This window comes from Alligator sinensis, unplaced genomic scaffold, assembly GCF_000455745.1.
Source record: "Alligator sinensis unplaced genomic scaffold, ASM45574v1 scaffold690_1, whole genome shotgun sequence".
In the NCBI taxonomy this organism is placed as follows: domain Eukaryota; kingdom Metazoa; phylum Chordata; order Crocodylia; family Alligatoridae; genus Alligator; species Alligator sinensis.
In genome coordinates, this window is record NW_005842372.1 from 1,420,667 (window position 1) to 1,438,248 (window position 17,582).

Genomic DNA, 17,582 nt, shown 5'->3' on the forward strand with positions numbered 1-17,582 from the left:
AGGCAGTGAAAGGCTGCTTTCCTCCAGGCCAGGAAGGAGCGGGTAAAGAGCCAGGAAAAGTTGAGCTGGGGGGGGGGTGCAGAAAAGTGGTCCCTCCCCTGCCCCATGGTCGGCGCTCCCTGCTACAGCTGCTCTCAGGCTACGTGAGGCTCTCCAGAGCAGGCACAGGCAGCCCCACGCAGGCTGCAAGCGGCTGCAGCGTGGGGTGCTGGCCCCGGGGCGGGGGAGGGGCTTCTTTCCCCCCGGCCACATTTCCCTGGGCTCCTTCCCTGCCCGGGGTCCTCTTCTTCCCTCCTTCCCCACCCCTTCCCCCTTACCTGTGGTTCTGGCATGGGGCAGCCACGTGGTCCCAGGCCAAAATCCCAGGCTGGGGCTTCCAGCTGTGGGGGCAGGGCCAGGCAGGCCCTGCTGTTGTGGGAGCCTTCTGGGCTTCCCCTAGGTCCTACTGCCCTTGGTTCCTGTCATTTTTGACAGGAACCAAGGGCAGAGAAATATTAATTTTCTAAATTTTTTAGGGGCCCCGCGGGCCAGATAAAATGGCCTTATGGGCCAGATCCAGCCCGCGGGTCATATTTTGCCCACCCCTGGTGTATATTCAACTACATGTATTCTACTCAGAGAATGGCAGGATTTTAAAAATTAACTTCATTTTTTACCATTGAGGAGTCAGGAAGGAGAATAAATTATCTTTCATAAGCTAGTTACACAAAGCAAAGGAAGAGACATAGCAAAAGTTGTTTTTTATGCTTATATTTCCTTCTCCTGTTCTGATCTGTTCTCTGTATTTGATTGAATGGAAAACCGGACACAATTAAACTTTGCCCTCAAGAATATTTAGAATTTCCAATGATCATGGAGCATCATTAGTTATTAGTTTTAAGTAAATTGAAGTATTGAGACGGCCCACTTATGGTTGCTTCTGGTTCCCAAGTCAAAAACTCATGCTTTGTTGACCTAAGCTAAGTCACTTATTGTCCAGCAGGATTGTATCCAAGATTTTAGAAAGTGGCCTTCAGCCATAAACAAGACTACTGAGGTATTTTGAGATTTGTAACTTCCAATCTGGTAAAGTGAAATAATCTCAAGGAAAACTGGGTCCTTTAGGTTGATCAGGCAGCATGAACTGCACTAATGATAGCGTTAGTGAGAACTTTGTTTGAAAGTGAATTTATTGGAACTCTTGGGTATGTTTGTGCATCATTGTTCAGCTGTAATGCCTTCCCTTATTCTCAGTTCTAAGCATAACCTCTTAAGCACATTCTGGTAACCATTAATCTTGGTTAGCAACTGGAAAATTCAAAAATTGGACATTTGGTGTTGATTTTAACCAGTGAAGCTTTGAATGGGTTAGAAACTTTTGCTTCAGATGCTTTTATTCTCCCTTAGTAATACTGCAAGAGTAGTTCAGATCTGAGGAATGTCACTTAATAATCCCCATGTTTATTTGGTAGGGCACTCGATAGTGGCAGTTTTTCCTGGTGAAAATACCTCATCTATGAATCTTTCTTGCATTTGTTTGTCAGTGCCTGAATGTATTAAGCTTCTGGTCATATTGAAAGATTAATTTGTGCCACAGGTCTTCTCTGCAAATTTTGTCTGTACTGGTATAAATATTGGTTTAGGTTTTAAATTGACATAGATAAACTAGTAAAACATGCTAGTATGTAACAGGACTAGAACTTTACCTTGGGTAAGCAGCACCTGCCTAGAGGAGGCAGAGAAAAAGGGGAGGAGAGAGTAAATTGTGCCCTTTGTAGGGGAGGAGAGAGAGCAGGGAGGGCTGTGAAGGGAATCAGCAGCATAGCACAGGGCTGGAAAAGTGATGCATTACTGGGCCAAGGTGCTTGCTGCTAATCATGCACGTTGTGGGCCAGATCCAGTCACTTCGGGAACTACATCCAGCCCACAGTCTAGAGGTGATATGGCCTAAACCAGTGGAGTGCAACATGTTTGCCCTTCTTTAATGGTGGTTGGTTTACAAAACAGCATAGTGCTACAAGAGTTATGTTCAAATAAACTTCCATCCTTTTTGAATGAAGTGGCTGAGAAAAGTGGCCAGCTGGAAGTGGATGTTGTTTTGGATATATATCTTGAGTATTGGATAGCACAGCAATAATGGTTTTGTATTTACTAGAATGCACGTAAGTATATATGCATGGCTTATATTTTGCAGCCATCATTTCTCCGATTCCACCATTTACTTTCCCCTACATGGAGACCATTGTGCATGCATTCTTCCATCCTCTGCATAAGATTTCTGCACAGGTTGTGACTGTTACGATCCTCTAGTTCCCAGAATCTGAAATATCCTTCTCTGCTTCCCAATCTCTAGTCTAGCTCACCCATGATTGTATTTAGAATTCATTAGCTAATATTTGTACAGTGCTTTGCAGATAGTTCATTTTTAAAATTTTCTAATGAATATATTGAGGCACTGTGGATGAAATTAAGGGGATTTCATCACTGGATCCACTCCTCTGTAGGGACAAGTCAGTGGAGCTGACCCAAATTGAGGTTTTAGTAGATGAGGGTATAGAGGAAATTGATAAATTAAGCAGTAGCAAATCACCAGGACTTGATGGTATTCACCCTAGGCTCCTGAAGGAGCTCAGATTGGAAATTGCTGAACTCTTAATTGTAGTAGGCAACTTATCACTAAAAACAACCTGGGTACCAGAGGATTGGAGGGTTGCCAATGTGACTTCCGTATTTAAAAAAAGTTCTAGGGAGGATGCAGGGAACTCTATAGACTGAGGAGCCTAACTTCTGTTCCTGGAAAATTGGTAGAAACAGTAATAAAAAACAAAAAAATAATTGTTCAGCTCATGGATGAATGTGACTTGCTGAGGAAGAATCAACACAGCTTTGCCAAAGGGAAATCATGCCTCACCAACCTACTAGATAGAGTTCTTTGAGGGTATTAGAAATAAAGTGGATCAGGGCAATCCTGTTGATTATAGTATATTTGGATTTCCAAAAAGTTTTTGACAAGGTTTCCCATTAGAGGCTCTTAACTAAATTAGGTAGTCATGGGATTACAGGGAATGTCCACTCAAGCATTAGAATTGGCTAAAAGATGGAAAGCAAGGAGTGAGTATAAATGGTCAATTTTCAGGATGGAAAGAAGTAAACATTGGGGTCCCCCAGGGATCTGTGTTAGGGCCAGTGCTGTTTAACATATTCATAAATGATCTGGAAAAGGGGGTGGGTACATAGCGAGGTGGCCAAATTTGCATATGAAGCAAAATTATTCAAAATGGTAGAGACCAAAGTGTACTGTAACAAACTACAGAAGGATCTGGCACAATTGATTGCACGGGCAACTAAATGGCAGACGAAATTTAATGTAGGTAAATGTAAAGTGATGTACCTGGGCAAAAAACCCAAACTATAACTACACTTAGGGCTCTGGATTAGCTGTTGCTACACAGGAAAGTGATCTGGGAGTCCTTGCAGACAGTTTGCTGAAAACATCAATTTGGTGCTCGGCAGCTGTCAAAAAGGCAAACAAAATGTTAGGGATTACTAAGAATGGAATCATAAACAAAATGGCAAGTATCGTCATGCCCCTTTCTAAATCCATGGTGTGTTCACACCTTGAACACTGTGTCCCGTTTCGATTCCCACACTTCTCTAGTTTTTCTATATCCTTATTGAAGATGCAGAAAAGCGCAACAAGGATGATTAGCATTATGGAGGGGCTTGCATATGAGGACAGACTAAAGAGGCTAGACCTATTCAGTTTAGAAAAAGAGGTGTTTGAGGGAGGACATGATAATACTAAATAGCAAAGAGAAAGTACATAGAGATGTATTATTTTCTCTCTCAGTACAGGAACTAGAGGTCACAAAATGAAACTAGTAGGTAATACTAAAACTAATTTTTTTTTTCCCACAGTGTGTCATTAAAGTATAGAACTTGTTGCCACCAAGATGCTGTGGAAGCTGCCGGTTTAGCCAGTTTCAAAAAGGGAATTCTTGAAGGAAAGGGCTATTGAGCATGGAAGTTTAGGGGTATAGCCTCTGAATTAGAGCTTCCTAAACCTTAAATGCTGGAGGCTGAGAGAGAGGAACAGTGTCGGGGGGGGGGGGCAGAAAGCCCTGGTCATACCCTGTTGATTCTCCCTTTGAGCATTCACACTCTGCCACTGTGTGACACAGGCCTATTCAATATGCTGTAGGATTATGGGTTTAGGTCTGTAAGGAGTGACCTAGAAACCTCTACTCGAAGACGAAGAAGAAGAGAATGCTATGTAAAGAATGCCCATCTGCAATGATAAGGAGGAGACAGTCTTAGATAAGGGGGGCTTGAAAACAAAAGAAGAAACAGAGTACTGGGTTAAAGGGCTCATTAAAATACTAAAAATCACACCCCTAGGTGGGGAAAAAGTATGCTAATGAAACACACATGTATGTAAATGAGATACATGGCTAAAACACAAGTATAGAGACATGTTCAGTAAAGAACTTCTTGCGTCACTCACTTATAACCAATCATTAAACAAGTACACTTGCGAAGGCTTGAAAACTCCTGTATAAAAGATGCTTAGAAGTAGTAGTAGGTGTGCTTGTTACGTGAATTATTCCGCTTGCACCTTTTAATGCTAGCAATAATCCTTCTTTGTACTTTCACCCCTGGTATCCATATTGGCCTTTGCATACCGGGCATGATCCCAGACTTGAGCTGGGGCTCAACAGGTCTGTCACAATTAACTATAAGCCTCTCTTAATAACAGAGGCCATTGGGGACATACGAGTTGGTTACTTGGGACAAATAAAAAGAAAATAGGAAGGAGAGTGAGGTCATAGGTCAATAAGAAGGGATCTGGAAGGGGGCACTGAGCAGAACACATTGGCCTGCATCCACTGCCCCCACTCATCTTCCTGAATTAATCAAGGGTATCTGTGGTCTTGGGACTTGGTGAGGCCATGGATGGGGAGTGTGTAACAAAAAAGTTGCAAGGAACAGTTCAGCCAGAACCTTAGCAGGATGTTCTGGAAGAGGTGGAAAAGGGGTTGCAACCCGGCGTAGTCGAAATAGGTGTGTGCTGGGGTCTACCTCCATTGGTGAAAGGAGCAGGTATAAGGGGTGTCTGTAAAGCACACCAGATAAACCACTATGGCAATGGCTCCATGGAGCTGCCGCCATCTTAGGCCCCTGGTAGATTGGCAGATCGAGGTGGAATACAAATGTCCACTGGGTATCTTAATACCCCTCCCCCCCGAATGTCGTGCCATTTGTTATTGGGGTGGAATGCAAGGATGGGATGATGGATTATGTGGAGCACAAGCAAGTAGAGTTGATGGTGTTGGGCTGTTCAGAGGTGGACCAAATTGGTGTTCCCCAGCCTAATAAGATGGTGGGGTGGGGAACTCGGTGGGGTCTGCCAAGGCAGCAACCCCACAACTAGCTCTAGAGGGCTTGGGGAATACTGGGAAGGCAGAGACTGCCCTTGTGCAGGACCTGGTCGATGTGGGCGAGGCCAGAGGATGGCAGGGTAGCCTTTACCTTGTGGAATAAGTGGTAGGGAGTATATAGCATGGGCAGCTCCATGCACTGGTCAGTAGAGGAGGTCTCAGATGTGAGTGATATTTGTCAGGAGCATTCACTGGCACACCCAGGACACCTTCATCTCTGGCATCTCTGGTATTTTCATCAGGGGCTCAATAAGGAGAGTCAGTGCTCTGGGCAACCATCCTTGGGGACTTGGAGGCAGAGACCAGCCTCCAGGCCCTGAGGGGGTCCTGATAGAAATACAGCAGATCCTCAACATCCTGCTTAAGGAGACCTTGCAGGTAGAAGAGCTGCCAGTCGGATCAGAATCCTCAGAGGTGATGGAGGAAGGCACAGGCGATCAGAAATTGCGTCACCTGGCTACCAGCTCTGTACATAAACCTCTGAAGGCAGAAGGTGTGAACCTGGTGTGCGGGCCAGGAGCGATCTGGGCCCTTTTTCGCGCCACGCGGGCTGTGGCCAGCAGCCCGGGCACACTGGGTCGGAGAAAGCAGGCGACACGCTAGAATTAGGCACGGACGCTTAATGGTTGTTTAAGATTGTTTACTTACACCGAAGATGGTCATGGTGCAGGCAGGAAAACTTGCTTGAGTTGCAGTTACAGATAGAAAAGAAGAGAGGCGGACAAGAGTTCCTTCCCGTGAACATTCTTCTAGCCCATCCAGTTGGAGGCTCTAAACCGCGAGCCTGTCGCGCCAACCGAAGAAAGTACTCGAAGAAAAGAGCTCTGAATAGACTCACACGAAGTTTGCTAGGCTCCGTGGAACTTGTGCGCGCAGGGAAAAGGGATACGTCGAGGATTGCACTCGGCGACGGGGAGAGGCTAGAGGCTGATCAGACCCCTGTTGCCTTCTTGATATTCACGCTGGGTCCAGTAGGCTCCGCAGCACTTAAGAGATCTTCACAAGACGTGGAGTCTCCTCCTCCTGGCATTCGTGGAGTCCTCCAACTTGGGAAACCACTCAAGCCTCTTATACGGCTAGCAAGCCAATCGCTATCCGCCACGTAGGAATAATTTAGAACTAGCCAATGGTGGGGCACAAATTTGAATACGAATGGCGGGAACTCCTTGCAACGTGCATTTCTGTGCTGCAACAAAGAAATGCACCCTGCAAAGAAAGCTACTGGTGGCGGGAATTCTTTTGCACCAGGGTTCTCCTCTGCAGCAGAAAACTCCACTGTGCAAAGAAGCTGCAATTTAGCGGGAACAATTTAGCAGTGCCGAAGCACTCACAAACAAAAAATCACACCCTTGGGTTGTGACACCTGGCTGTGGAGACAGACCAGGCCCTGCCTGCCCTGCCATAAGGGAGGACTCAAGATATCTGCAGAGACCCAGTGCTGTACCAGCCAAAAGAAGCCCAGTGCCCATCTCTGGAAACTGGCCAGGAGCTCCAGGGGCACAGCCAGGATGTTGAAACACTAACAGAGTATGGATGGGACCAGCTGGTTGATAACCAGTGCCCTCCCATGAAGGAAGAGAGATTGCAGCAGACCTGCCCATGGCTGCAGCTGCTCAGACACCTTGACCTCTAGCTGGTGCCAGTTTTCCAGAGGGGAAAGGTGACTGGTAGACCCTGGCCAGCTAGAGCAGCAAGCCTGCACTCCATTGGATATTTGGAGTACAGGTGGGATTGAGCCTACCTGTCACCTACTGTCAGGCCAGAGCTCTTGACCCAGTTGACCCAGGCAGAGGAAGCTGCCAAGTAGATGGACTGACAGGCCTCCACTTGAGCCAGGTTGCCCAGGTCCTGGACAGTCGGGAGTGCATTATTGGCATACATTGACAAGACCATTCTCGTGGTTGGTTCCTTGAGCAGCAGCCCTGCCACCCACTTGCTCAGGAGACAGAGGAACAGCTTGAGGGCAATGGTGTAGAATTGGCCTGATAGCAGACAACTTTGACTCACTCCAAGCCTAAACAGGATGGTCTCCATCAGCATCCAGTAGAGCTTGACCATACACTCTACAGAGGCATATAGTACCTGGAGAAACCACGTGAACTAGGACCAAAGCTGAGCCAGTGAGATACCTATAGTACACCCTGTCAAATGGTTTTTCTCATCAAGGGACAGGAAGGCAAATGACAGGCCACCTGTCACAGACCAGCTGGGCACTGTGAGTGTATCAATTTTATCGCAGGCCTACTGGGCTGTTCAGTTCAGTTTCAGATCAAGAAGGCAAAGTTGGGAGTGAAGCAAAGGCAAGTTTATTATAGCTTATACACACAACAGTTAACAGAAAAATAAATGTGATAAGCAGATAATACAGTATTAAAGAGCTAATCATAAATAATAACAACAGATGATAACAAATAAAAAGATCAGTTCTGTCACAGGCCAACTGGGCACTGCGAGGGTATCAGCCACTGGGCTGTTTAAAACAACAAATAGACAGACGTGGGTTGGCAATTTATTCCTCGATGCCAGGTGCACGCCAAGTAATTCCAGTGAAGTCAGGCTTCCCTAATCGACGCTGTCGGAGGGATTACTGGGGAAGATCCCTTGATCAAGATCTGATCCTCACTCACACCGGGAGTCCAGAGTCCGGGCTTGGAACAGCAGTGACTGTTCTGTTCCCTCCTTCCTGCTGGTCACCTGACACACGTGCTTTTTATACCTAGTTTTATGCTAATCTGTTGATTTTAGAGCCACTCACAATCTTGCCCTATAGCTCTTACCCTATGGGATTAAAAGGTGTTAAAAATTATCATAAAAGGTTACTACCCAGACTCGGGTCGGGTTTATCCAATAAGCAAACTACAATGCAGCATCTTTAGTTTTGAAATTAACATTACTAAGCCCAACCCTTTTAGGTTTCTCTGAATATGCTTTCTTTGGACATGCTTTCCTGGAATGTGTTGGGTGTGCAGGGTGGTTGGATCCAGTTTTTATCGTCAAGGCTGAACCCTGAGCAAAAACCATTGGGTCAGCTAATCTTGCAGCTACAACTTTGCCTTTGGGGCCCAGTCAGTTCCATGATTAATACAAACAGTTAGTTTTATCATTTTGGTTAAACTTATGACAGACGAGTTACATTTGTGGGTTACGAGCTTACAAGCTTTATATTAGCTAATATTACCTATTAGGCAAAATACTAAATGCCTCCAAGAAGCACATATTTATTGCTTATTTAATCCCTCTGGTTCTGGCTGTTACAGCCACCCTGTGAACAAACTCAAGGAGGTCCTGCACCAGGTACAGATTGTTGAAGATGGAGCACTCGGTAACTGTATGTCTGGTTGGGGTGAATTGCATCCCCTTGCATGGACTTCAGGCACAGCAACATGGTTTTCACTATGACCTTATTGTCTGTACAGAGGAGTGAGACTGGGTGCCAGTTCCTCAGGTTGCAAGGGTCCCCCTTCTTAGGCAGTAGGGTCAGGATAGCCTTCCTGCACAACAGGGGGAACTACCCCGGACTCAGCCCAGACAGCAGTGAGGTCCAGGCTAAGGATGTTCCAAAAGGTGCAGTAGAACTTCAGGGTCAGCCTGTCAGTGCCCAGCGCTTTGCTGGTGGGCATTGGGTGAAGGGTGTCTGAGAGCTTAGTCAGAATGAGAGGACCCTTTAGCTGGTCCTGATTGCTCTTGCTGACCTGTGTCAGTCCCTCCCACAGGACCTGGTAGGTGTCAGTGTCAGATTCAGCAAGAAGATCACCGTATAGGAAGCCCTTGCCCTTTCTCACAGCTCACAGATCTGTGAGGAAGGTACCAGGAGGCAAGCGATATACTTTTGGGCACCCCTCTTCTTCAGGGCACAAGAAGCAGGTGCCGCAGTCCAATTTCGTTAGCAGGGCACCTATGTAGATTATCTCATTGTGTTCTTTGGAGAAATACAATGTTATATTCTTATGTAGGTGTTTTTGTATTGATGTTTTCGTTTCTGTTAATTGCATGAGAAGACAATGCAAAAGCACTATATGATTTCTGGGATGAATCTCAAAAGATTTCATGATATTCTTTCTAGTTCTTATAGGACCACAATATTTTTTTTTTTTGACTGGCAAACTCCAATAGGAGGAAATACTTATTATTGTCTCATTTTCTTGTCTCCTAATGAGTTGTGTTCAAATAGATCTAAGAAATACTAAAGCCGATCTCTGTTTCTAGTACTGATTTTGCTTCTATTTTCCAAGCATTGTGCTTAAATTTTCTTTTAATCTGATCACTTAAGTGGTGGATTTGTGATAGTGGAGGCTGAAGTCCACTATGCATGGAACTGGCACAGCTTGGCACTATCTCTACATTCTTCTGTGTACTATCCTGCCAGCATTTTTCAGTCCTACTTTGGTGGTATACCATTCAGGTATGCACTCAAACCTTGCCTTCTAAGACTGGTGTAGGCTGTCACCTATGATGAGGTTTTTCAGCAAATATCCATTAGGAATGTATTTGCCATGGTCAGATCTTTAGGGGTGTGTGCATATTCCTAATTTTAAAAAAATCCTCTTTGTAAAATCCATATTTGCTCACATTTTCTGTGGGAAAAGATTGTTTGTATACATAAGCTAAGCCAGCTATTTTTTCACTTAATGAATTCTTGTAAAGCCTGGAATGTGCATGCTATTAAACGACCAAATGTACTGAAGCAGTGATACAAACACAAACATTTGGAGGTGGCTTACTTTCGCTTTGGTTCTAGTTTTGTCTTCATTAAGAAAATGATATTTTCTAGACTTGAGGTAACATTCTTATAATTCTTATTTTGTAATCGTCATACAGTACAGTAACTTGGGGAGGGGGGTGTCCTTAACAGTATCTGATAATTCATGGGACAGCTAAAAACTGCTGTATCTTTACTAGATTTTATCTTGAGTCAAGACAGGTTTTTTTTCTTCCAGATCAGAGTACTAGAGGAAGAAGTTTAAACAAATCAGGGACTTAAGAGATGGGATGTCTTCAAAAGTAGGGGTTGGGTTTCCTTCCACCTGTGTCTCTTACCTATGTACTGTGTACTATGTACTGTCACCAGCAAAACAGTCTTCAATATAAGTTGCCTGAGGAAAAATTAAAATGCTCAATAATAGTAAGAGGAGAAGATAATGCCAGCATTTAGGAAAATAATCTGGCCTTCAGTATTCAGTATAAAAGTGCTATAAATATTATAAGTCTCCAGCAAGGTAAAAAGTGAGTGGAAGTTCTATGCGTTTTCTTATGGTTCTTCATAGTTATCATTAATGTAAATGTGTCATTTTCCTTCCAGTCAAAACAAGATATATTTTCATAATCCAAATGTATAGAGTGGACTTTTATATGTAGATAATTGCTGCACCCCTTAGTTAATTGCCAGATAAATCTGACAACAAGAATTAACATTTCAAAATCATTATAACGCTTTACACGCAATGAATTTTAAACAGTTGATATCCAATTTCTGATTTCCTGATAGAGGTATCATCTGCTTAGTTTTTTGTGCTAAAATATTTGTATTAAACAAATATGTTAAAATGTTTTAAAACTATCAGTTTGTTTCATATCACCATGAAATAAGTGAGACTGTTTGCTTTGCCAAAAGAAGTTTTTTGGGGGGAGGGAGGAGTTAAGATAAAAACGGAAAGTTACTATATTAAAAATGTAAATGTAATAAATTGGACCAAATAAAATCTAATTATTTTAAGTAATTGAATAAACCATGACAGGGTAATGATTTTAATTGTTTTCCTCATTGGTGGCTCTAGTTAAACTAATAGTTCATGCCCTTGACCCGTGATGTGATTCTCTGTGCCCATGTGGAATGCTGTCGATGTCACTTCACTTTGCTGTTCTTGTAGACACCATGAGGTTGGGCTCTTTACTGTTCTTTGTGAAGTAATGAACATCATCTGTTTCCATTAACTACAAAGTGGCTTAATCCCTCAGAACTGAACAGGTTAATTTGATCCCTCCAATCTGAACAGCAGTACTGTGCATTACCCTCTCCCTTGGGGGGCAGAAAAAGTTTGAAGCAAAATGCAACTCATGGAAGATAAAAGCTTGTTTTTCTGTTTGCCAAGGGATATGTGAATTTTTAACCAAAATTATATACTGTTTCCTTACTGTGACAGTCCAGGGGAAGAATGTAGTCATAGTGCTATATACTCAATAATCAGTAATGCTCGTACATCACATGCGCTATGTTAAAAAGACACTTGATTCTGACACAAACAATGAAATTCACAGTTACGGGTGGGCATGAAATATCTGCCTTTCATTGTGTAGGCAAAATAATGCTGGTAAAAATATTCTAGACTGGGGGCAGTTTTCTACTGGAGATATGTGCACCAATTTAACAGAATTTTGTGCTTAATTGATGAGATGGGAAACATGCTTAAATAGTTAATTCTGTACTTTCAGTTATTTATTATGACCCTTAAAATCAAATACAATAAATAAAACCTTGGTGATTTATATATTAATTGTGAAATGGTATAAGGCAGATTTTCAAAAGTGGCCAAGTGACTTAAGATCTGAAAAACTTGTCTACATAGGAAACACTGTATCAGTTATAGAGCTTATAAATCTAGTAATATAATTCCTTGTGTGAATATTGTTATTTTGGTACAAGACCACCTTTTTCAGTTTGACTCATTGTTTGAAAAAAGGTTAAGCTAAACCGCAAGTAGGCATGTTTGCGGAAATAAGTGTTTACATAATGTTATAGGTGTATAACAGGTAAAACTTTCCCATGTAGACAAGGATTAGCCATTTCTGTACTTTTCTGTACTCCACCTTGACTTGTTTTGAAATTTATCAGGAATTTCTGAGGTACTAATACATAATAAAAAATAATTTTGCAAAGTTAATCAGAATTAACAATTTATTTTAAATTTCTCTCCATATGCATCTTTTAGACAGCAATTAGGAATATTTTCACCAGCAGTGTCTGCTAGGGACTGTGCATGGTTTCATGTCCCGTTTCCCCTCTTGCCTCCATTGATAGCAGTGGAGCAAGTGGTGGTATGAGCAACAGTGTGGGGGTTAACACAGTCATCAGTCCCCTCTCTCTTTCCCCACCCCACCACCAACAGCCATGGCCAGGAGGCTCTTTAGTTGGGAATTTGGTGACAGGCCATATGTTTGGCATCCTTGATTTAGAGAGTTGGTATTCAGTGTCTCAGAGCCTAGATCCCTGAAATGTAAGTATTGGCTTCCTTGTAGAGTGGTAATTCCCTTGAGTGATGGATGCAGAAGATACCTTTTATTGTTTGGGAGAAAGCAGCATTCCCTCTGAAATTTAGAGGTGCTTCTCACTAAAGCTGGGTTATAAGAAATTCTATAGATTTGTTTTTTATGTTGTCTAATCAGCACTGTAAATGTGAGCATACTTTCTAGCAATGAAGAGATTTTGGAACTTGCAGAAATCTTAAAGGTCACATTTCCTTTAATTTTCCAAAACTTAAGGTGAACTGAGGTATGAAATTCCCCCCCTTCCCCCCCCCACCCCCCCTCCAAAAAGGCTTGGGATGGCTTATAATGTGCACACTGTATGTCCAAAGGTATATTTTTAAAGGAACAAAAAACTGGATTCCTTTAATATGGGTACCATGTAAAATGGTTCAATAGTTAACGCAAAAAATGATAATTTTTTAACTCTTTAAAAGACTATCTAGTTCTATCCCTTGGCATATGCATTTCATCTTTTAGAAGGGAAAACTACAAACTTTCACATTTTTTAAAATAAAGAGCTAAGCTGCTTTCTATGAGGCTTTCTGAGGAAGAAGGTCAAGATTCAGAAGAAGAAGCGATCTTCATTCTCTGCTGGTGCTTCTCAACCAAGACGTGGGTCAGAGCCCTCAATTTAAGATAGCTGAGTTAACTGAACTCGTTGATACAGTTTTATATCCTTCCCTCTCCATTTAGTTCCTGTATTTTGTCTTTTCAAGGAAGTGTAGCCTGGGTCTTGCAGGTCATTCAAGATGGCTGCTTGGGGGTGGTACCCATTTATATCTTGTTGCCCAGCTAATTTGGAAAAGCATGCGACAGATACCAGTCAATTCAGAAGATACTTTGTTCTGTCAGATCTGAAAATTGGCCAAGTCCATGTTAACTTCATCTCAGTCCATCATATTAATCCAGTCCATCTTAATTTCATATGGCAAAGGCCTTTCGTCTGCCTGAGAGATTTTAAGTTATTAGCCAGCCAACCTCAGGCTTGCAATTATAAAAAAACAAAAAACCAAAAAAAAAAAATGTGGGCCTTTTGCCCTTAGGAGGGTGGAGGGCATACACAGGCCCTTATGAATACTGCTGGTAAAGATATTGCAACCCCTTGTGCAGAGGATCACATGCACAGAACATCTCAAAAGCCATTTATTTGAGGTAGGCAACCTATCTTCATTATATTTCTCTTGCTTCTAAACCCCACAAATACCTTGGTTCCCTTTTGGTACTGGGTCTGCAACATACAAGAGTCATTTGAAGTTAAATATCCTTAAATTTAGAAAATATCAAGTTTTAATGTAATTAAAACTACTTAATTTTCCTTCGTGTGCTATATCAACATTTTACTTGATCTGTGGAAGCCTCAGAATGTTCCAGACCAAGTCAAACATAAGTTCTATACAGAAGAAAGAAAAGTTAGGAAGCCTCCTACCTAAATTTATAAGAGAAACTTTCAGGCGTCTTTGTTTGTCATAATGAACCAAAAATGGAATGATCCCATTTTGTTTTTGTTTTTTTTTTTTTCTCTTTTGTGCAGATCATCTCTAAACCTAAGGGACAGAAGAGGGATCGTCACTTAATCATCACTTAAAACTGTCATATGTACTTCCAACTTTCAAAGGAGATTACAAAATGGAGTTAATCTGAAGCAAAGTGAGTAAGCGTAGTGTGCATGAAAGTGTCTGTACCCAAATGCATAGACTGAAAAGCAGTAAAAATGTGAAATAATCCAAAAAGCTGTGAATTCAGTTATTGGGTATGAAACCTGTAGATATGTGCTAGACAGGATATCCTAATGTGGCAGATTATATTGGTGGGAAAGTGCGTGTCTTAATACTCAGACCAGAGCAAGGCTTAAACAAAACATGACTACAGTTTGCTAGGAAGTCTCATGCAAGGAGCAAAAAGTGACCATTATGGCTTTAGAAAGTTCAGAAGATAAAAAAGGATCCTGTTCTTGTAATGAAAAATGAGGATGTAACAAAACAAGACTATCCAGTCAGGTAAGGCTTACAGTCAGTGTTGATAGGAGCACAGCAAGAAAACAAAACAAGCTGCTGTAAATTAAGGGTCGAAAAAAGTGTAGAGTGCTTTTACCAGTATTTCCTGTGAAAACGGGTAATATTAGGAAGTTAAAGATGTTAATTCCTGTTCAGAAATTTGTGCAACATAAATATAAATCAAAGCAATGTGTAGGCTTTCTGAAAATAGCTATTGATAAAGCATGTTAAGGAGGTGTTTGAACTACTTCAATGTATACAGATAAAAGTAGACGAGGTTCTTTGAGTAAATTTGAATGTCTTCTATCAGACCAAGTTGGTCTAATAGAAGATATTGTATTCACCCAAAGACCTTTGTCTGCCTATGTCCTTAGACCAACACAGCTATAACCTATGCCCTGTACAGATACAAGTTGGAGAGGATAGTATATTATAAAGTGCTAAAGACAAATTAGCGTAGCAAACAAGTTTATTTTAAAAAAAAAAACATATTGAGCTGTAGAAATAATAGTGGTGGTAACATTAACCTGACAATTACTTTCTAATTTTGACTTCCAAATCTACTAACATACATGTACAAATATTAATATTAAAAATAATTAAACTTCTAGAAGTTCATAACAAGCAGCAGGGAATTACTAAAAAAATAAAAAATCTTGCCAAAGTGCTTTTTTGATCGTTATAGAATTAGTGGAAGGAGATATGGTAGATTGCTTTACAAAATCTAAAAATATATCTTACTGATTAAGTAGTACATGAAATTCTACTTGCAAAACACGTTCTAATTAATGTAGATATAACTACCCTTATGGGAATTGAAAGCTGGGCAGCCAATTACAGAAAAAGGATGATTAAAAAAAAAAAAATCTTGGCTGGGGTCAGGGATGTAAATATCATTTAAAAAATTGTTTAACCTCCTCTAATTGTATCGGTTAAACGGTTAACTGATAACACATGCCTAGTCCTGGGTTGTCACAGGGCACTAAGGTGTGCCTCTTCCTTTAAGGGCAGAAACCGCTTAGAGAGAGGGCCCTAGAGGCCAGGCAGAAATCCCACAGGTTTAGGTTGCCATGGCAGCAGCCTAATGAGGAAATTAGCCTGTGCCTGCACCTGGTCAGCTGACCAGAAGAGGGCAGGGCCCTTGGCACATGTAAGCCCCATGGCTGGGGCTGGAGGTGGTCAGTTTTCTGGCAGCTCTCAGGGGAAGGAGCCCTTATAGAGAAAACTGCTTGGAGATGCTTGACTGCCTGTTCTGCTGCTGGTAGGATTAAGGGGTTATAGAAGCTGATAAGTACTTGCGAGTAGAAGGTACATTATACTGAGAGAAGTTTGCCACCTTAAAAGGTATAGCGTGTGGACCCCAGGGTTATTGTTGTGTTGTAGCCCCAGCGTCAGAGGGTGCAGCGACAGGGTAAGGAGACCCCAGCACCAGAGGGCGTAGTTACTGAGGCTATGGGTCCAGTGACAACAAAAGGCCAAACTAAACTGATGCCTCATCACTAGAAACAACATCTAAATACCATCTGTGTGGCTTGGGGCATGGTAAAGGGGTGGTTTTGGAGCCATGCGTCTAGTCCATAAGGCTTGGGGTGTCTTGCAAGGCACCTGTTTGGCAATCGCTGCCAGATAACAGCCCACTGAAGCCACAGGTGGTAGCAGTAGGTGAGAGGCTTTTCCAGCCTATTGTAGCCCCTGGGGCAGGCAGTTAACTAGCCTGTTATCTCCCACCAGCTGGCTTCCCAGCACCTGTAAATGAGCAGCTAACTGCTTAATAGACAAGTGATTAGGCTGCCCACTGTTTTCCATTTTAACCTTCTAAGTCAGGGGTCAGCAACCCCCAGCACGTGTGCTGAGCATGGCACTCAAGGCCATTGTGCTCAACACCCCACTGCCAGCCTGAGCTCTAAGCAGCTGCTGCCAGCCACGGAGCCCAGGCTGCTCCCAGCAGGCGGCTGGGAGGCTGTAAGCCCTGCTGCAAGCAGTCCTTTTGCCAGCTGCAGCCGGGAGGCTGCAAACAGCTGCTCCGGGCATGTTGGCACCTTCCAAGGTACACATTGTGGTATTTTCAGCACTCTGGCCAAAAAACGTTTCCTACCCCTGTTATAAGTTATGGGTACTAGTGGTCCCCCCATCTTGTCTCCCCCTCCTCTCCTTGCTTCTGCTGTCTTCCTGTTCCTGATGCACCACACTGCTTCCCTTCCCCACCAGCCTTCACTCTGCGCTGAATGTTAATTGGTAATGCGTTACTAGTATGAATATACTTACCATTTAAATGTTTGACCATTCACATCCCTAGTAGGGATGTAAATATTTTTTAAAAAAATATTAGTTTAACCTCCTCTAACTTTATATTTGTTAAACGATTTACAAATAGCACAGTAACTCGGAGTCATTTGTCTAGGTGGGCTTGCTTCCCTTACCCCACCCAACAACACAATCTACTAAAGCCCTGCTGGGAAGAAGGGAGCACCTGTGAATGAGCAGCTAATATCTTAACTATTGAGTCATTAGGCTGCATCCTGTTTTCCTCTTAGGCTATGGATACTAGAGGTGCACTGATGCATCAGCCTGATATCGGATCAGTACCAATATAAAAAAAATGTACTATTGGAAATAGGCCTGAAGTGGCTGATAATTTGGCTGATAAATGCTTGTGCATGTGCACAGCTGCAGCACAGCACGCAGGCAGCCAGGAGCGTAGCTTGGAAGAAAGGGAGTGGGGAGGGAAGGGGCATGAGGGGGCAGATAAACACCCACTGTGGTGAGGGAGGGAGTGGGACTGGCGTAGATGCGGGATGGAGTTACAGCTCGGGGGGGGGGCGGAGCAGTTCCTGCTGTTGTGAGCTGCTCCACCAGCAGCTTGTCCTGCCACTGCTCCTGCTGTTCAGCCCAAGCCAGCAGCTGCAGCCCACCCTGCACAGATCTGGGG

At 42.9% G+C, this 17,582-nt stretch overlaps 1 long non-coding RNA gene across 1 annotated transcript in view; it reads left to right on the forward strand.

The window, feature by feature from the left end:
* Positions 1-17,582, forward strand: part of LOC102387782 — a 69,284-nt gene that overhangs the window by 25,802 nt on the left and 25,900 nt on the right. The window contains exon 2 of the long non-coding RNA XR_324520.3: positions 14,191-14,306. This is a non-coding gene — a long non-coding RNA (uncharacterized LOC102387782). The remainder of the gene's footprint in view (positions 1-14,190; positions 14,307-17,582) is intronic.